Source organism: Podarcis pityusensis (genome assembly GCF_964106645.2).
Source record: "Podarcis pityusensis genome assembly, chromosome: 16".
NCBI classification, from domain to species: Eukaryota; Metazoa; Chordata; class Lepidosauria; order Squamata; family Lacertidae; genus Podarcis; species Podarcis pityusensis.
This window is the reverse complement of record NC_138041.1, coordinates 11,224,017-11,238,088: the sequence shown is the minus strand read 5'-3', so window position 1 is coordinate 11,238,088 and position 14,072 is coordinate 11,224,017. Positions and strand designations below refer to the sequence as shown.

The following is a 14,072-nucleotide window of genomic DNA, read 5'->3' as shown; positions in this document are numbered from 1 at the left end:
ATTCAGCTCAGTTCAGAGGGTGGCCGCATCTGGCTGTTGTTCTAACTAGTCTGGTCGTGGTTGACTCTCCAGAAACCCGGTCTCCGTTCAAGAAATCCTTCAGTTTTCACCAACTAAGTTTGTTAGTGGTATGAGCTTTCTTGTGCATGCACACTTCTTCAGATACACTGAAACAGAAGTCACCGGACCCTTCTATATATAGTGAGAGGATGGAGCCGGGTATTACTCAGAACGTGGCTTTTCTATCGAGTACGGTCTCCGTTGAAGAAATTCTTCAGTTTTCACTTTAACTATGTGGTTTTTGTAATATTTACGGTCTCCGTTGAAGAAATCCTTCAGTTTTCAATTTTTAAAGGTGGTTGTTCTAACAAGTCTGATCGTGGATGACTCACCAGAAACCCGGTCTCCGTTGAATAAATCCTTCAGTGTTCACTTTAAATATGTGGTTGTTGTAATATTTACAGTCTCCGTTGAAGAAATCCTTCAGTGTTCACTTTAAATATGAGGTTGTTGTAATATTTACAGTCTCCGTTGAAGAAATCCTTCAGTGTTCACTTTAAATATGAGGTTGTTGTAATATTTACAGTCTCCGTTGAAGAAATCCTTCGGTTTTCACTGTAAACATGGCTTTTGTATCGAGTTCGGTTTCTGTTGAAGAAATCCTTCAGTTTCCAATTTTTAAAGGCAGTTGTTCTAACTAGTCTGGTCGTGGTTGACTCTCCAGAAACCCGGTCTCCGTTCAAGAAATCCTTCAGTTTTCACCAACTAAGTTTGTTAGTGGTATGAGCTTTCTTGTGCATGCACACCTCTTCAGATACACTGAAACAGAAGTCACCAGACCCTTCTATATATAGTGAGAGGATGGGGCGGGGTATTACTCAGAACGTGGCTTTTCTATCGAGTACGGTCTCTGTTGAAGAAATTCTTCAGTTTTCACTTTAACTATGTGGTTTTTGTAATATTTACGGTCTCCGTTGAATAAATCCTTCAGTTTCCAATTTTTAAAGGTGGTTGTTCTAACAAGTCTGATCGTGGATGACTCACCAGACACCCGGTCTCCGTTGAATAAATCCTTCAGTTTCCAATTTTTAAAGGCGGTTGTTCTAACAAGTCTGGTCGTGGTTGACTCACCAGACACCCGGTCTCTGTTGAAGAAATCCTTCAGTTTTCACCAACTAAGTTTGTTAGTGGTATGAGCTTTCTTGTGCATGCACACTTCTTCAGATACACTGAAACAGAAGTCTCCGGACCCTTCTATATATAGTGAGAGGATGGGGCGGGGTATTCCTCAGAAGAGATGTGGGAATGGATGATTGGCTGTTTAGAAGGGGAGGTGCTGGTCCTATTTTCTGTGGCTTCCTGTGCCAATTCCTCTGCCTCCCTCAAAAAAATAAACTAAAAAGACCTGTTCCATAGAAGAATGTATCTATTCTACCAAGCGAGGTAGGAGTCCCATGATTCAGAGGCTGGCGCAAACGGCGGTAGAGGCACAAGTGAAGCCATGATTCCAATGTTGGCGTGGAGGATGGATGGAACACAGTGCTCTAGCGAGAACAGTCAGCTCTGAATTTCTTCTGTTCAGGATTTCGCTCAGTGATTCAGCTCAGTGATTCAGCTCAGTTCAGAGGGTGGCCGCATCTGGCTGTGCTCTGTTGTCCATCGATCCCATCCTTGTCGCCAGTGTTAAGTTGTGGATTAACATATCAGATGACACAGTGATTCTTCAACAGCTCTTGTTTATTCACAGGCCAGGACAGAACTGAACTGAAGGGTTCAGTCAGCCTGCTTATATAGAGCTCCAGTACACATAATTGTAACAACTTTCTAAAACTATCCAATCACTGAACGTCACTTTTGATCCCTTATTTGCATAACTATCTACAGTATCCCCTGCTGCCCAGGGTGAGAACTTCAGTACATAACACATTCCTTCTGGTAAAAGAGACACTGTAGCTGCTAGAGGGCTGTGAAAATGGGCGTCCCAGGCTTGTTAGACTCGCCTTCGCATGTACTATCTGAAACCAAAGGGGTGCATTGGTTGCCAGATGTGAAATCCCCTGGCATTATATTCAGCACTCTTTCTTAGGGTGTGGTTATTTCAGAGAAGAAGCCAGGCCAAAAAGGGATGCTTAACAGAGAAGTATCTTTATTGCCAAAGCACAGTCCAGAACAGGAGCATGAGTCACTTCCCCAGTTGGGCACAGGGCCATCTCTAGTGGAAACGGCAGCATATCGGCAATGTGGACATCACAGTCGGGGTCTCAGCCTCTTTCCCTGAGTGCATCTGCCGGCAAAGGACTTTTGCAGAGCTGGTCGTCTTTTTTATAATATATTTTTATTTGGTTTTCAACAAACATAAGATAAATGATAAAACAAAAGCAAAAAAAGAAAAAATGTTTACACAAAAACAATATCAAATCTGTAAAATGGGGTTATCTGAATGCCTGGACTTCCCTCCACAGCCTCCCTGGGTCCCAACAATTTTCTTTTCAGCTGCATATCATTACTACTCCAAAATTTCTTTTCCTAAGTTATTTCTACAATCTCTAAAACTACAAGAGTTCTTAAAATCCTGCCAATGTTTCAATCTGCTTACAATACTTTTGTAAACACATAACGAACATTTTCCATTCTGCTTTAAACGTCTTGTCATCTTGACTTCTGAGCTTCCCAGTTGATTATGCCATTTCAGGATAGTCCATTAACTTGGTCTGCCAGTCTTCTTTGGTTAGAACTGTTTCTTCTTTCCATCTTTGGGCTAACAATATCTGGGCGGCCGTCGTACATAAACAAATTTCTCTGATCTTTGATATCTCTTTACCTACAATTCCTAGTAAAAAAGCTTCTGATTTTTAGTAAAAATTGCTTTAAACATTTTTTTCATTTCATTGTAAATCATTTCCCAGAATTTATTTACCACCTTATATTTCCACCACATATGATAAAAAGTACCTTCTGTTTCTGTTCTCAAAGGGAATGCTGAAGTCTGCCATTAGGATTTCCTTGTGTTAGAATGCGTGTAGGTTTAGGGCTAGGTATGGGTTTAGGTATAGCATTAGATTAACTTTAATCTGAGGATTACAGTTTGTTCTCGGGCTAAATCTAGAGTTATTGTGAGGGTTAGGGTGAGAGTGGGGGTTGGGGTAAGTGTTAAGGTTGGGATAAGGGTTAGTGTTAGTGTTAGTGTTGGGGATAGAGTTAGGGTTCGGGATAGGGTTAGGGTTGGGGCTAGGGCTTGGGCTAAGGCTTGGGCTAAGGCTCCGTCTAAGGCTTGGGCTAAGGCTTGGGCTAAGGCTTGGGCTAAGGCTTGAGCTCGGGCTAAGGCTTGGGCTAGGGCTAGGGCTTGGGCTAGGTCTAAGTTTAGGGTTAGGATGGCGGTTAGTGTGAGGATGGGGGTTGGGGTGCTGGCATCTGGAAGGGAGACGTTGCCTCCCCTTGTTCCTAGCAGCAAGGCATCCTCCGACTTCCCATTGCAAGGTTCTGCAGGCATCCCAATATGTGGTGTATCAGATAGTATAATAAGAGAGAGCATCAGAGCAACATAAAACAATAACATTGCGGGTCGAAGAGGATGTATCAGAGACATGTACAAGAGCCGCTCACCAAAATGATGGAGGCACAATATGGTGTTGCTGTCTGCGTCTTGATGAAATCCTTTGGTTTCCACTGTAAATGCGGCTTTTGTATTGAGTTCGGTTTCCGTTGAAGAAATCCTTCAGTTTCCAATTTTTAAAGGCGGTTGTTCTAACTGGTCTGGTCGTGGTTGACTCACCAGAAACCCGATCTCTGTTGAAGAAATCCTTCAGTTCTCACTTTAAATATGTGGTTGTTGTAATATTTACAGTCTCCGTTGAATAAATCCTTCGGTTTTCACTGTAAACACGGCTTTTGTATCGAGTTCAGTTTCTGTTGAAGAAATCCTTCAGTTTCCAATTTTTAAAGGCCGTTGTTCTAACAAGTCTGGTAGTGGTTGACTCACCAGACACCCGGTCTCCGTTGAAGAAATACTTCAGTTTTCACCAACTAAGTTTGTTAGTGGTATGAGCTTTCTTGTGCATGCACACTTCTTCAGATACACTGAAACAGAAGTCACCGGACCCTTCTATATACAGTGAGAGGATGGAGCCGGGTATTACTCAGAACGTGGCTTTTCTATCGACTACGGTCTCCGTTGAAGAAATTATTCAGTTTCCAATTTTTAAAGGCGGTTGTTCTAACAAGTCTGGTCGTGGTTGACTCACCAGACACCCGGTCTCCGTTGAAGAAATCCTTCAGTTTTCACCAACTAAGTTTGTTAGTGGTATGAGCTTTCTTGTGCATGCACACTTCTTCAGATACACTGAAACAGAAGTCTCCGGACCCTTCTATATACAGTGAGAGGATGGAGCCGGGTATTACTCAGAACGTGGCTTTTCTATCGAGTACGGTCTCCGTTGACGAAATCCTTCAGTTTCCAATTTTTAAAGGCGGTTGTTCTAACAAGTCTGGTCGTGGTTGACTCTCCAGAAACCCGGTCTCCGTTGAAGAAATCCTTCAGTTTCCAATTTTTAAAGGCGGTTGTTCTAACAAGTCTGGTCGTGGTTGACTCACCAGACACCCGGTCTCCGTTGAAGAAATCCTTCAGTTTTCACCAACTAAGTTTGTTAGTGGTATGAGCTTTCTTGTGCACGCACACTTCTTCAGATACACTGAAAGATAAGTCACCAGACCCTTCTATATATAGGGAGAGGATGGGGCGGGGTATTCCTCAGAAGAGATGTGGGAATGGATGATTGGCTGTTTAGAAGGGGAGGTGCTGGTCCTATTTTCTGTGGCTTCCTGTGCCAATTCCTCTGCCCCCCTCAAAAAAATAAACTAAAATGACCTGTTCCATAGAATAATGTATCTATTCTATTCTATTCTATTCTATTCCATTCTATTCTATTCTATTCCTATTTAATTTTAATCTATTCTCTTCTCTTCTATTTTGTTCTATTTTATTATGTTTTTTTCTCTTTTATTCTATTCTATTCTAATCTATTCTATTATATTTTGTTCTCTTTTATTCTATTCTATTCAATTCAAGTTTAATCTATTCTATTCTATTCTATTTGGTTCTATTTTATTCTATCTTATTCTCTTCTCTTCTATTTTGTTCTATTTTATTTTATTCTATTTAATTTTAATCTATTCTATTCTATTTTGTTCTGTTTTATTCTATTTTGTTATCTTTTGTTCTCTTTTTTTCTATTTAATTTTAATTTATTCTATTCTATTTTGTTCTCTTTTATTCTACTCTATTTAATTTTAATCTTTTCTATTTGGTCTATTTTATTCTCTTCTCTTCTATTTTGTTCTATCCTATAATTTAATTTAATTTAATTCTATTCTATTCCATTCTATGTTGTTATGTTATGTTATGTTATGTTATGTTATGTTATGTTATGTTATTCTCTTCCTATTTTATTTAATTTTAATCAATTTTATTCTATTACTTTCTATTATATAATTTTATTTTATTCTATTCTATTCCATTCCATTTTATGTTATTTTAATTTATTTTATTTTATTCTATTATATCCGTTCCTATCCTATTCTGTTCCTATTCTATTTAATTTTAATCTGCTCTATTCTATTCTATTCTATTCTATTCTTTAATTTTATTTAATTTTGTTTTATTTAAATCTATTCTATTCTATTCCATTCTATTTTATGTTATTCTCTTCTCTTCTCTTCTCTTCTCTTCTCTTCCATTTTGTTCTATTTTATTTAATTCTCTTTAATTCTACTCAGTTCTGTTTTGTTATCGTTATTCTATTTTGTTATCATTTGTTCTATTCAATTCAATTTAATTTTAATCTATTCTATTTTGTTCTCTTCTATTCGGTTCTATTTTACCTATTGTGTTCACGTTTATTCTATTTTAGTCTAGTCTAGTCTATTTTGTTCTCTTTTATTCTATTCTATTTTAATCTATTCTACTGTATTTTATTCTAGTCTATTTGGTTCTATTTTATTCTATTTTATTCTCTTCTCTTTTATTTTGTTCTATTTTGTTCTATTTTATTCTATTTTGTTATCTTTTGTTCTATTCTATTCTATTTAATTTTAATCTGTTCTATTCTATTTTATCCTATTCTATTCCTAATCTATTTTATTCTTCTCTCCTATTTTGTTCTCTTTTATTCTATTCTATTTAATTTTTATCTATTCTATTGTATTCTGTTCTAGTCTATTTTATTCTCTTCTATTTTGTTCTATTTTATTCTATTTTCTTCTCTTTATTCTATTCTATTCTCTTTAATTTTAATCTATTCTATTCTACTCTACTCCACTCTACTCTACTCTATTCTGTTCTTTAATTATATTTACTTCTATTCAATTCTATTTTATCCTATCCTATCCTATAATTTAATTCAATTTAATTTAATTCTATCCAATTTTATCCTATCCTACCCTATTCTATTATTTAATTTAATTTAATTTTATTCTATTCTATTCTATTTCATGTTATTCTATTCTCTTATATTCTATTCTATTTAATTTCAATCTATTCTATTCTATCCTATTTTATTCTCTTTTATTTTATTCTAATTTTAATCTGTTTCATTTTACTTGATTCTACAATTCTATTTAATTTAATTTAATTTAATTTAATTTAAATTCTATTCTATTCTATTCTATTCTATTCTATTCTATAATTTACCGGTAATTTAATTTAATTCTATTCTTTTCTATTCCATTCTATTTTATGTTATTCTCTTTTCTTCTCTTCTATTCGGTTCTATTTTATTCTATTTTGTTCACTTTTATTGTATTGTATTCTATTTTAATCTAGTCTATTCTATTTTGTTATCTTTTGTTCTATTCTATTCTATTTAATTTTAATCCGTTCTATTCTATTTTGTTCTCTTTTATTCTGTTCTATTTAATTTTTATCTATTCTATTCTGTTCTGTTTTATTCTGTTCTATTTTGTTCTCTTCGATTCTATTTTGTTCTCTTTTATTCTATTCTATATAATTTTAATCTATTCTATTCTACTCTATTCTGTTCTTTAATTTAATTTAATTCTGTTCTATTCAATTCTATTTTATCCTATCCTATTATTTAATTTAATTTAATTTAATTTAATTCTATTCTATTCTATCCATTTTTTTGCTATCCTATCCTATCCTATCCTATAATTTAATTTAATTTAATTTAATTCTATTCTATTCTATTCTATTCTCTTTTATTTTATTCTAATTTAATCTGTTTTATTTTACTTGATTCTATTATTCTATTTAATTTAATTTAATTTAATTTAAATTCTATTCTATTCTATTTAATTTTAATCTATTATGTTCTATTTTACCCTATCCTATCCTATTTTGTAATATTTTATTCTGTTTCACTTTCTTTTTTATTCTATTATAATTTTAACCTATTCTATTCTATAATTTACCGGTAATTTAATTTAATTTAATTCTATTCTTTTCCATTCTATTTTATGTTATTCTCTTCTCTTCTCTTATATTTTGTTCTATTTTATTTTATTTTATTTATTCGGTTCTATTCTATTTTGTTATCGTTTGTTCTATTCTATTCAGTTTAATTTTAATCTATTCTATTCTATTTTGTTCTCTTCTATTCTCTTCTATTCAGTTCTATTTTATTCTATTTTGTTCACTTTTATTCTATTCTACTCTATTTTGTTCTCTTTTATTCTATTCTATTCTATTCAATTTTAATGTATTCTATTGTATTCTATTCTTGTGTATTTTATTCTCTTCTCTTCTATTTTGTTCTCTTTTTTCTCTTTTATTCTATTCTATTCTATTTAATTTTAATCTATTCTATTTAATTTTAATCTATTCTATTCTACTCTATTCTGTTCTTTAATTTAAATTAATACTATTCAATTCTATTTCATCCTATTCTATTCTATTCTATTATTCTATTCTATTCTATTCTATTCTATTCTATTTAATTTTAATCTATTCTATTCTATCCTATCCTATTCTCTTTTATTTTATTCTAATTTTAATCTGTTTTATTTTACTTTATTCTATTAATCTATTTAATTTAATTTAAATTCTATTCTATTCTATTTAATTTTAATCTATTCTATTCTATTTTATCCTATCCTATCCTATTTTGTAATCTTTTTTTTCTATTTCATTCTCTTTTATTCTGTTATAATTTTAATCTGTTCTATTCTATTCTATTCTATTCTATAATTTACCGGTAATTTAATTTAATTCTATTCTATTCCATTCCATTCCATTCTATTTTATGTTATTCTCTTCTCTTCTATTTAATTTTAATCTGTTCTATTCCGTTTTATTCTATTCTATTTGATTCTATTTCATTCTCTTCTCTTCTATTATGTTCTCTTTTATTCTATTCTATTTAATTCTATTCTATTCTATTATTTAATTTAATTTAATTCTATTCCATTCTATTTTATGTTATTTTCTTTTCTTTTCTTTTCTTTTCTTTTCTTTTCTTCTCTTCTCTTCTCTTCTCTTCTCTTCTCTTCTCTTCTCTCCTATCTATTCTATTCTATTCGGTTCTATTTTATTCTATTCTATTTTGTTCATTATTCTACTCTATTATATTTATTCTATTTTGTTCTCTTTTATTCTAGTCTATTCTATTTAATTTTAATCTATTCTATTCTACTCTATCCTATCCTATTCTATTATTAAATTAAATTAAATTAAATTAAATTCTATTCTATTCCATTCTATTCTATTTCATGTTATTCATTTTATTCTATTCTATTTAATTTAATTTTAATCTATTCTATTCTATCCTAACCTATTCTCTTTTATTTTATTCTAATTTTAATCTGTTTAATTTTACTTTATTCTATTATTCTATTAAATTTAATTTAATTTAAATTCTATTCTGTTCTATCCAATTTTATCCTATCCTATCCTATCCTATTCTATGCAATTTAAGCTATCCTATCCTTTCCTTTCCTTTCCTATTATTTAATTTAATTTAATTTAATTCTATTCTATTCTATTTATTCCATTCTATTCCATGTTATTCTATTCTGTTTTATTCTATTCTATTTAATTTTGATCTATTCTATTCTATAATTTACCGGTAATTTAATTTAATTCTATTCTATTCTATTCCCTTCCATTCTATTTTATGTTATTCTCTTCTCTTCTCTTCTCTTCTCTTCTCTTCTCTTCTCTTCTATTTGGTTCTATTTCATTCTCCTCTTCTATTTTGTTCTCTTTTATCCTATTCTATTTCATTTTTTTCTATTCTAATCTATTCTATTCTGTTCTATTTTGTTCTGTTTTATTCTATTTTGTTCTCTTTTATTCTATTCTATTCTATTTAATTTTAATCTGTTCTATTCTATTCCATGATGGCTATCAAGATTATACCTCAACGCAGGCTTCAAGGAAGGAAACCAAGGTGCAAAATGAACACACAAGCCCTTCAAGATCCCATTAAGCAGGATTGCTTCCAAACGACTCTAAAGGAGCATCTGCCTTCAGAATTCCCTGATAAAGGAACACTGGACCAAGCTAAAAACATCCATTATTGCAGCCTTTGAACAAACTATTGGATACCAAACCAAGAAACACCAGGAGTCGTTTGATGAGAAAGACAGTAGGATGGAACGCATGATTGACAAGAAAAGGAAGGCCTTTCAGATCTGGCAAAGAGACAGAAACTGTGCCACTAAGGAAAAAACCCTATGCCAACACTAAGGCTGAGGTTCAAAGAAGAACCAGAGAACTAAAAAACACCTGGTGGATAAAAAAAAAGCTTAAGAGATCCAGCATTTAGCCGACACTCATGATAGACTGAGTTTCTTTAAAGCCACAAAGACCATCTATGGGCCAATAAATTATGACATATGCCCCCTAGGCTCAGCAGACGGTACCACACTTCTAAAAGATAATACAGTGGTACCTCGGATTACAGACGCTTCAGGTTACAGACTCCGCTAACCCAGAAATAGTACCTTGGGTTAAGAACTTTGCTGCGGAGGCAGCAGGAGGTCCCATTAGCTAAAGTGGTACCTCACGCTGAGAACAGTTTCAGGTTAAGAACGGACCTCTGGAACGAATTAAGTTCTGAACCCAAGGTACCACTGTGATAATAATAATAATAATACAGTGGTACCTCGCAAGACGAATGCCTCGCAAGACGGAAAACTCGCTAGACGAAAGGGTTTTCCGTTTTTTGAGCTGCTTCGCAAGACGAATTTCCCTATGGGCTTGCTTCGCAAGACGAAAATGTCTTGCAAGTTTGTTTCCTTTTTCTTAACACCATTAATACAGTTGCAACTTGACTTCGAGGAGCAACTCATAGAACGCAGTGTACATAGTAGCCTTTTTTTAGGTTTTTAAAGACTTTGGTGATTTTTGAAGCTTTTCCAAAACTTCTTTTGCAGCCATTTGGTAAGTTAAGCTTTTAAAACTTTTTTGGGGGGGTTTGGATTTTGGGTTGGGGTGTTTGGAATTCAAGGACTTCGTGTTGGGGAGGGGTTTGCAAGAATCTGGAAGCTTGTGTGTGTTTTTTCTGCATTTTTATGATTTTCTGTGACCATTGGGCCACTCTGCTGTTTTTTTAAAAAAATTCTGGATTTGAATTTCTGTGTGCTGGGTGGCTGGGGGAACAGTTGGGGAGGGGTTTGCAAGAATCTGGAAGCTTGTGTGTTTTTTTCTGCATTTTTATGATTTTCTGTGACCATTGGGCCACTCTGCTGTTTTTTTAAAAAAATTCTGGATTTGAATTTCTGTGTGGTGGGTGGCTGGGGGAACAGTTGGGGAGGGGTTTGCAAGAATCTGGAAGCTTGTTTTTTTTCCTGCATTTTTATGATTTTCTGTGACCATTGGGCAACTCTGCTGTTTTTTTAAAAAAATTCTGGGTTTGAATTTTGAAATGTTCTTTACAGTATGTGTGACTTTAAAGAGCACTTAATAAACTCTTGTTGTACCAAATTTGGCTTTGTTTGGACTTTTTTTGACCATAGGAATGCATTAATTGATTTTCAGTGCATTCCTGTGGGATTTCGTGCTTCGCAAGACGAAAAATTCGCTAGACAAAAAAATTCACGGAACGAATTAATTTCGTCTTGCGAGGCACCACTGTAATAATAATAATAATAGTAATTCATTTATACCCTGCCCATCTAGCTGGATTTCCCCAGCCACTCTGAGTGGCTTCTAACAAAATTTTAAAATACAGCAGTCCATCAAGCATTAAAAGCTTCCCTAAGCAGGGCTGCCTTCAGATGCCTTCTAAAAGTCTGATAGTTGTTCTCTTCGACATCTGGTGGGAGGGCATTCCACAGGGCTGCTACTACTGAGAAGGCCCTCTGCCTGGTTCCCTGTAACTTGGCTTCTTGCAGTGAGGGAACCGCCAGAAGGCCCTCGGCGCTGGACCTCAGTGTCTGGGCAGAACAATGGGGGTAGAGATGCTCCTTCAGGTATACTGGACCGATGCCGTTTAGGGCTTTAAAGGTCAGCACCAACACTTTGAATTGTGCTCAGAAACATACTGGGAGCCAATGTAGGTCTTTCAAGACCAGTGTTATGTGGTCTCGGCGGCCACTCCCAGTCACCAGTCTAGCTGCCGCATTCTGGATTAGTTGTAGTTTCCTGGTCACCTTCAAAGGTAGCCCCACGTAAAGCGCATTGCAGTAGTCCAAGTGGGAGATAACCAGAGCATGCACCACTCTGGTGAGACAGTCTGCGGGCAGGTAGGGTCTCAGCCTGCGTACCAGGTGGAGCTGGTAAACAGCTGCCCTGAACACAGAATTGACCTGTGCCTCCATGGACAGCTGCGAGTCCAAAATGACTCCCAGACTCCTCACCTGGTCCTTCAGGGGCACAGTTAACCCATTCAGGACCAGAGAGTCCTCCACAACTGCCCACCTCCTGTCCCCCCAAAACAGTACTTCTGTCTTGTCAGGATTCAACCTCTATAGATAAAGAAGCTATTGCACTGTGATGGAAAGAACATTACCAACATCTCCTTAACAGCAGTTCCCCCATAGCTGCTGAGGTCCTCTCATAAATTCCACAAAAAAAAGTTAGAGATGCGCTTGCAGTATCTCCAAATCTGGGAGAGTTATGTACAGCTATTAACCAAAGGAAAAACAACAAAGCCAGCAGACCTGATGGTATACCTGCCAAAGTCTTCAAAGTGGGTGGAATTGAACTTACACAACTTCACAAGCTCATCGAAAAAATTTGGGAGGGAGAAGAGATCCCAACAAACTTTAGGGATGCCAAAATTATCAAGCTCTTAAAAAAAAGGTGACAGAATTGATTGTGGAAACTATCAAGGCATCTCTCTATTAGCTGTGGCTGGCAAAATTATTTCAAGGATCTTAGCAAACTGTCTCTTACCAATATCCGAGGTGCCCCTTCCTGAATCCCAAAATGGTTTTTGACCTTCTTGGGGGACAGTGGACGTGATTTTCACCGCTCAACAGCGGTGCAGGGGAAAACGCAGAGAGCAAAACCAACCCCTGTATATAGCATTTATTGACCTAAGGCTTTCGGCACTGTAAATCATTAATGCCCTGTGGACTGTCCTTCTGAAAATTGGCTGCCCAGGTAAATTTGTGAACACCATTCGGCTCCTCCATGATCAGATGACAGCAACAATCGCAGATAACAATGGCTCTCAAAGTGAACCATTCCCAGTGGGATCAGGTGTTAAACAGGGTTGTGTTATTGCCCCAACTCTATTCATTATTTTCATTGCCATGATCCTACACTTTGTGGAAGGGAAACTCCCCACAATCAGCTACGAGTGATGGCCAAAGAAGAAGAAGAAGAAGAGGAGGAAGAAGGAGGAGGAGGAGGAGGAGGGGGGGGAGAAGAAGAATGCTTAGAGTTAGATTAAGGTTTGTGTTTAAAGTTAGGGCTGGGGCTAGGGCTACGTTTAGGGTAAGGTTTAGGGTTAGAGCAGTGGCGGAGGATATGCCCTCGGTGCCCAAGGCGGGCGCGTTCCCGAGGGGCGCGGAGGGTGCCCTCCCAGGCGCGGGATAGCCGCGCGCGCGCACCCGCCGATCCCTCGTCCTTGCTCTCCCCTGCCTGCCTGCCTCCTGCAGCCGGGAGCGCGGGGCAACGGCGCCCTGGACTCCCGCGCCTCCCGCCAGCCGCCAGAGGAAGCGGGGAGCTGCTGCGCTGCGCTCCCGGCTGGAGGAGGCAGAGAAGAGGGCGGGAAGGAGGCAGGGAGCGGGAAGGGGAGAGGAAGGAACCGGCAAAGCAGCGCAGCAGCTCCCCCCCTTCCCCCGACGGCTCGCGGGAAGCGAGGGAGTCCGAGTCGCGGGCGGGATGTGGTGTGGCCCCAGCACCCCCTTCCTCCGCCAGTGGGTTAGAGACTCTTGAGTGTCCCACGGACTGCAAGAAGATCAAACCTCTCCATTCTGAAGGAAATCAGCCCTGAGTGCTCACTGGAAGGACAGATCCTGAAGCTGAGGCTCCAATACCTTGGCCACCACATGAGAAGAGAAGACTCCCTGGAAAAGACCCTGATGTTGGGAAAGATGGAGGGCACAAGGAGAAGGGGACGACAGAGGGTGAGATGGTTGGGCAGTGTTTTCGAAGCTACCAGCATGAGTCTGACCAAACTGTGGGAGGCAGGAGGAAGACAGGAGTGCCTGGCATGCTCTGGTCCAGGGGGTCACGAAGAGGCGGACACGACTAAACGACTAAACAAGGTTTATGTTTAAAGTTAGGGCTAGGACTAGGGCTAAGTTTAGGGCTAGGGTGAGGGTTAGGGTGCTGGCATCTGGGGGGGGGGGAGACCTTGCCTCCCCTTGTTCCTAGCAGCCAGGCACCCTCCGACTTCCCCTTGCAAGGTTCTGCTGGCCTCCCATTATGTGGTGTATCAGATATTATTATAAGAGAGAACATCAGAGCAACATAAAACAATAACATTGCGAGTAAAAGAGGATATATCAGAGACAAGTAGAACAGCTGCTTACCAAAACGACGGAGGCACAAAACAGTGGTACCTCAGGTTACAGGCGCTTCAGGTTACAGACTCCGCTAACCCAGAAATAGTACCTCGGGTTAAGAACTTTGCTTCAGGATGAGAACAGACATCGTGCTCTGG

At 37.2% G+C, this 14,072-nt stretch overlaps 2 long non-coding RNA genes across 2 annotated transcripts in view; one reads left to right on the top strand and one right to left on the bottom strand.

The window, feature by feature from the left end:
* LOC308465216 overlaps window positions 1-8,791 on the top strand; it is a 28,394-nt gene extending 19,603 nt beyond the window's left edge. Inside the window, exons 2-3 of the long non-coding RNA XR_013980361.1 lie at window positions 3,024-5,865; window positions 7,626-8,791. This is a non-coding gene — a long non-coding RNA (uncharacterized lncRNA). The remainder of the gene's footprint in view (window positions 1-3,023; window positions 5,866-7,625) is intronic.
* LOC308465204 lies at window positions 7,921-9,344 on the bottom strand. The gene is made up of 2 exons (XR_013980348.1): window positions 8,784-9,344; window positions 7,921-8,641 (listed from the first exon to the last, which is right to left on the bottom strand). It is a non-coding gene; the product is annotated as an uncharacterized lncRNA (long non-coding RNA).
* Window positions 9,345-14,072: the final 4,728 nt, after the last annotated feature.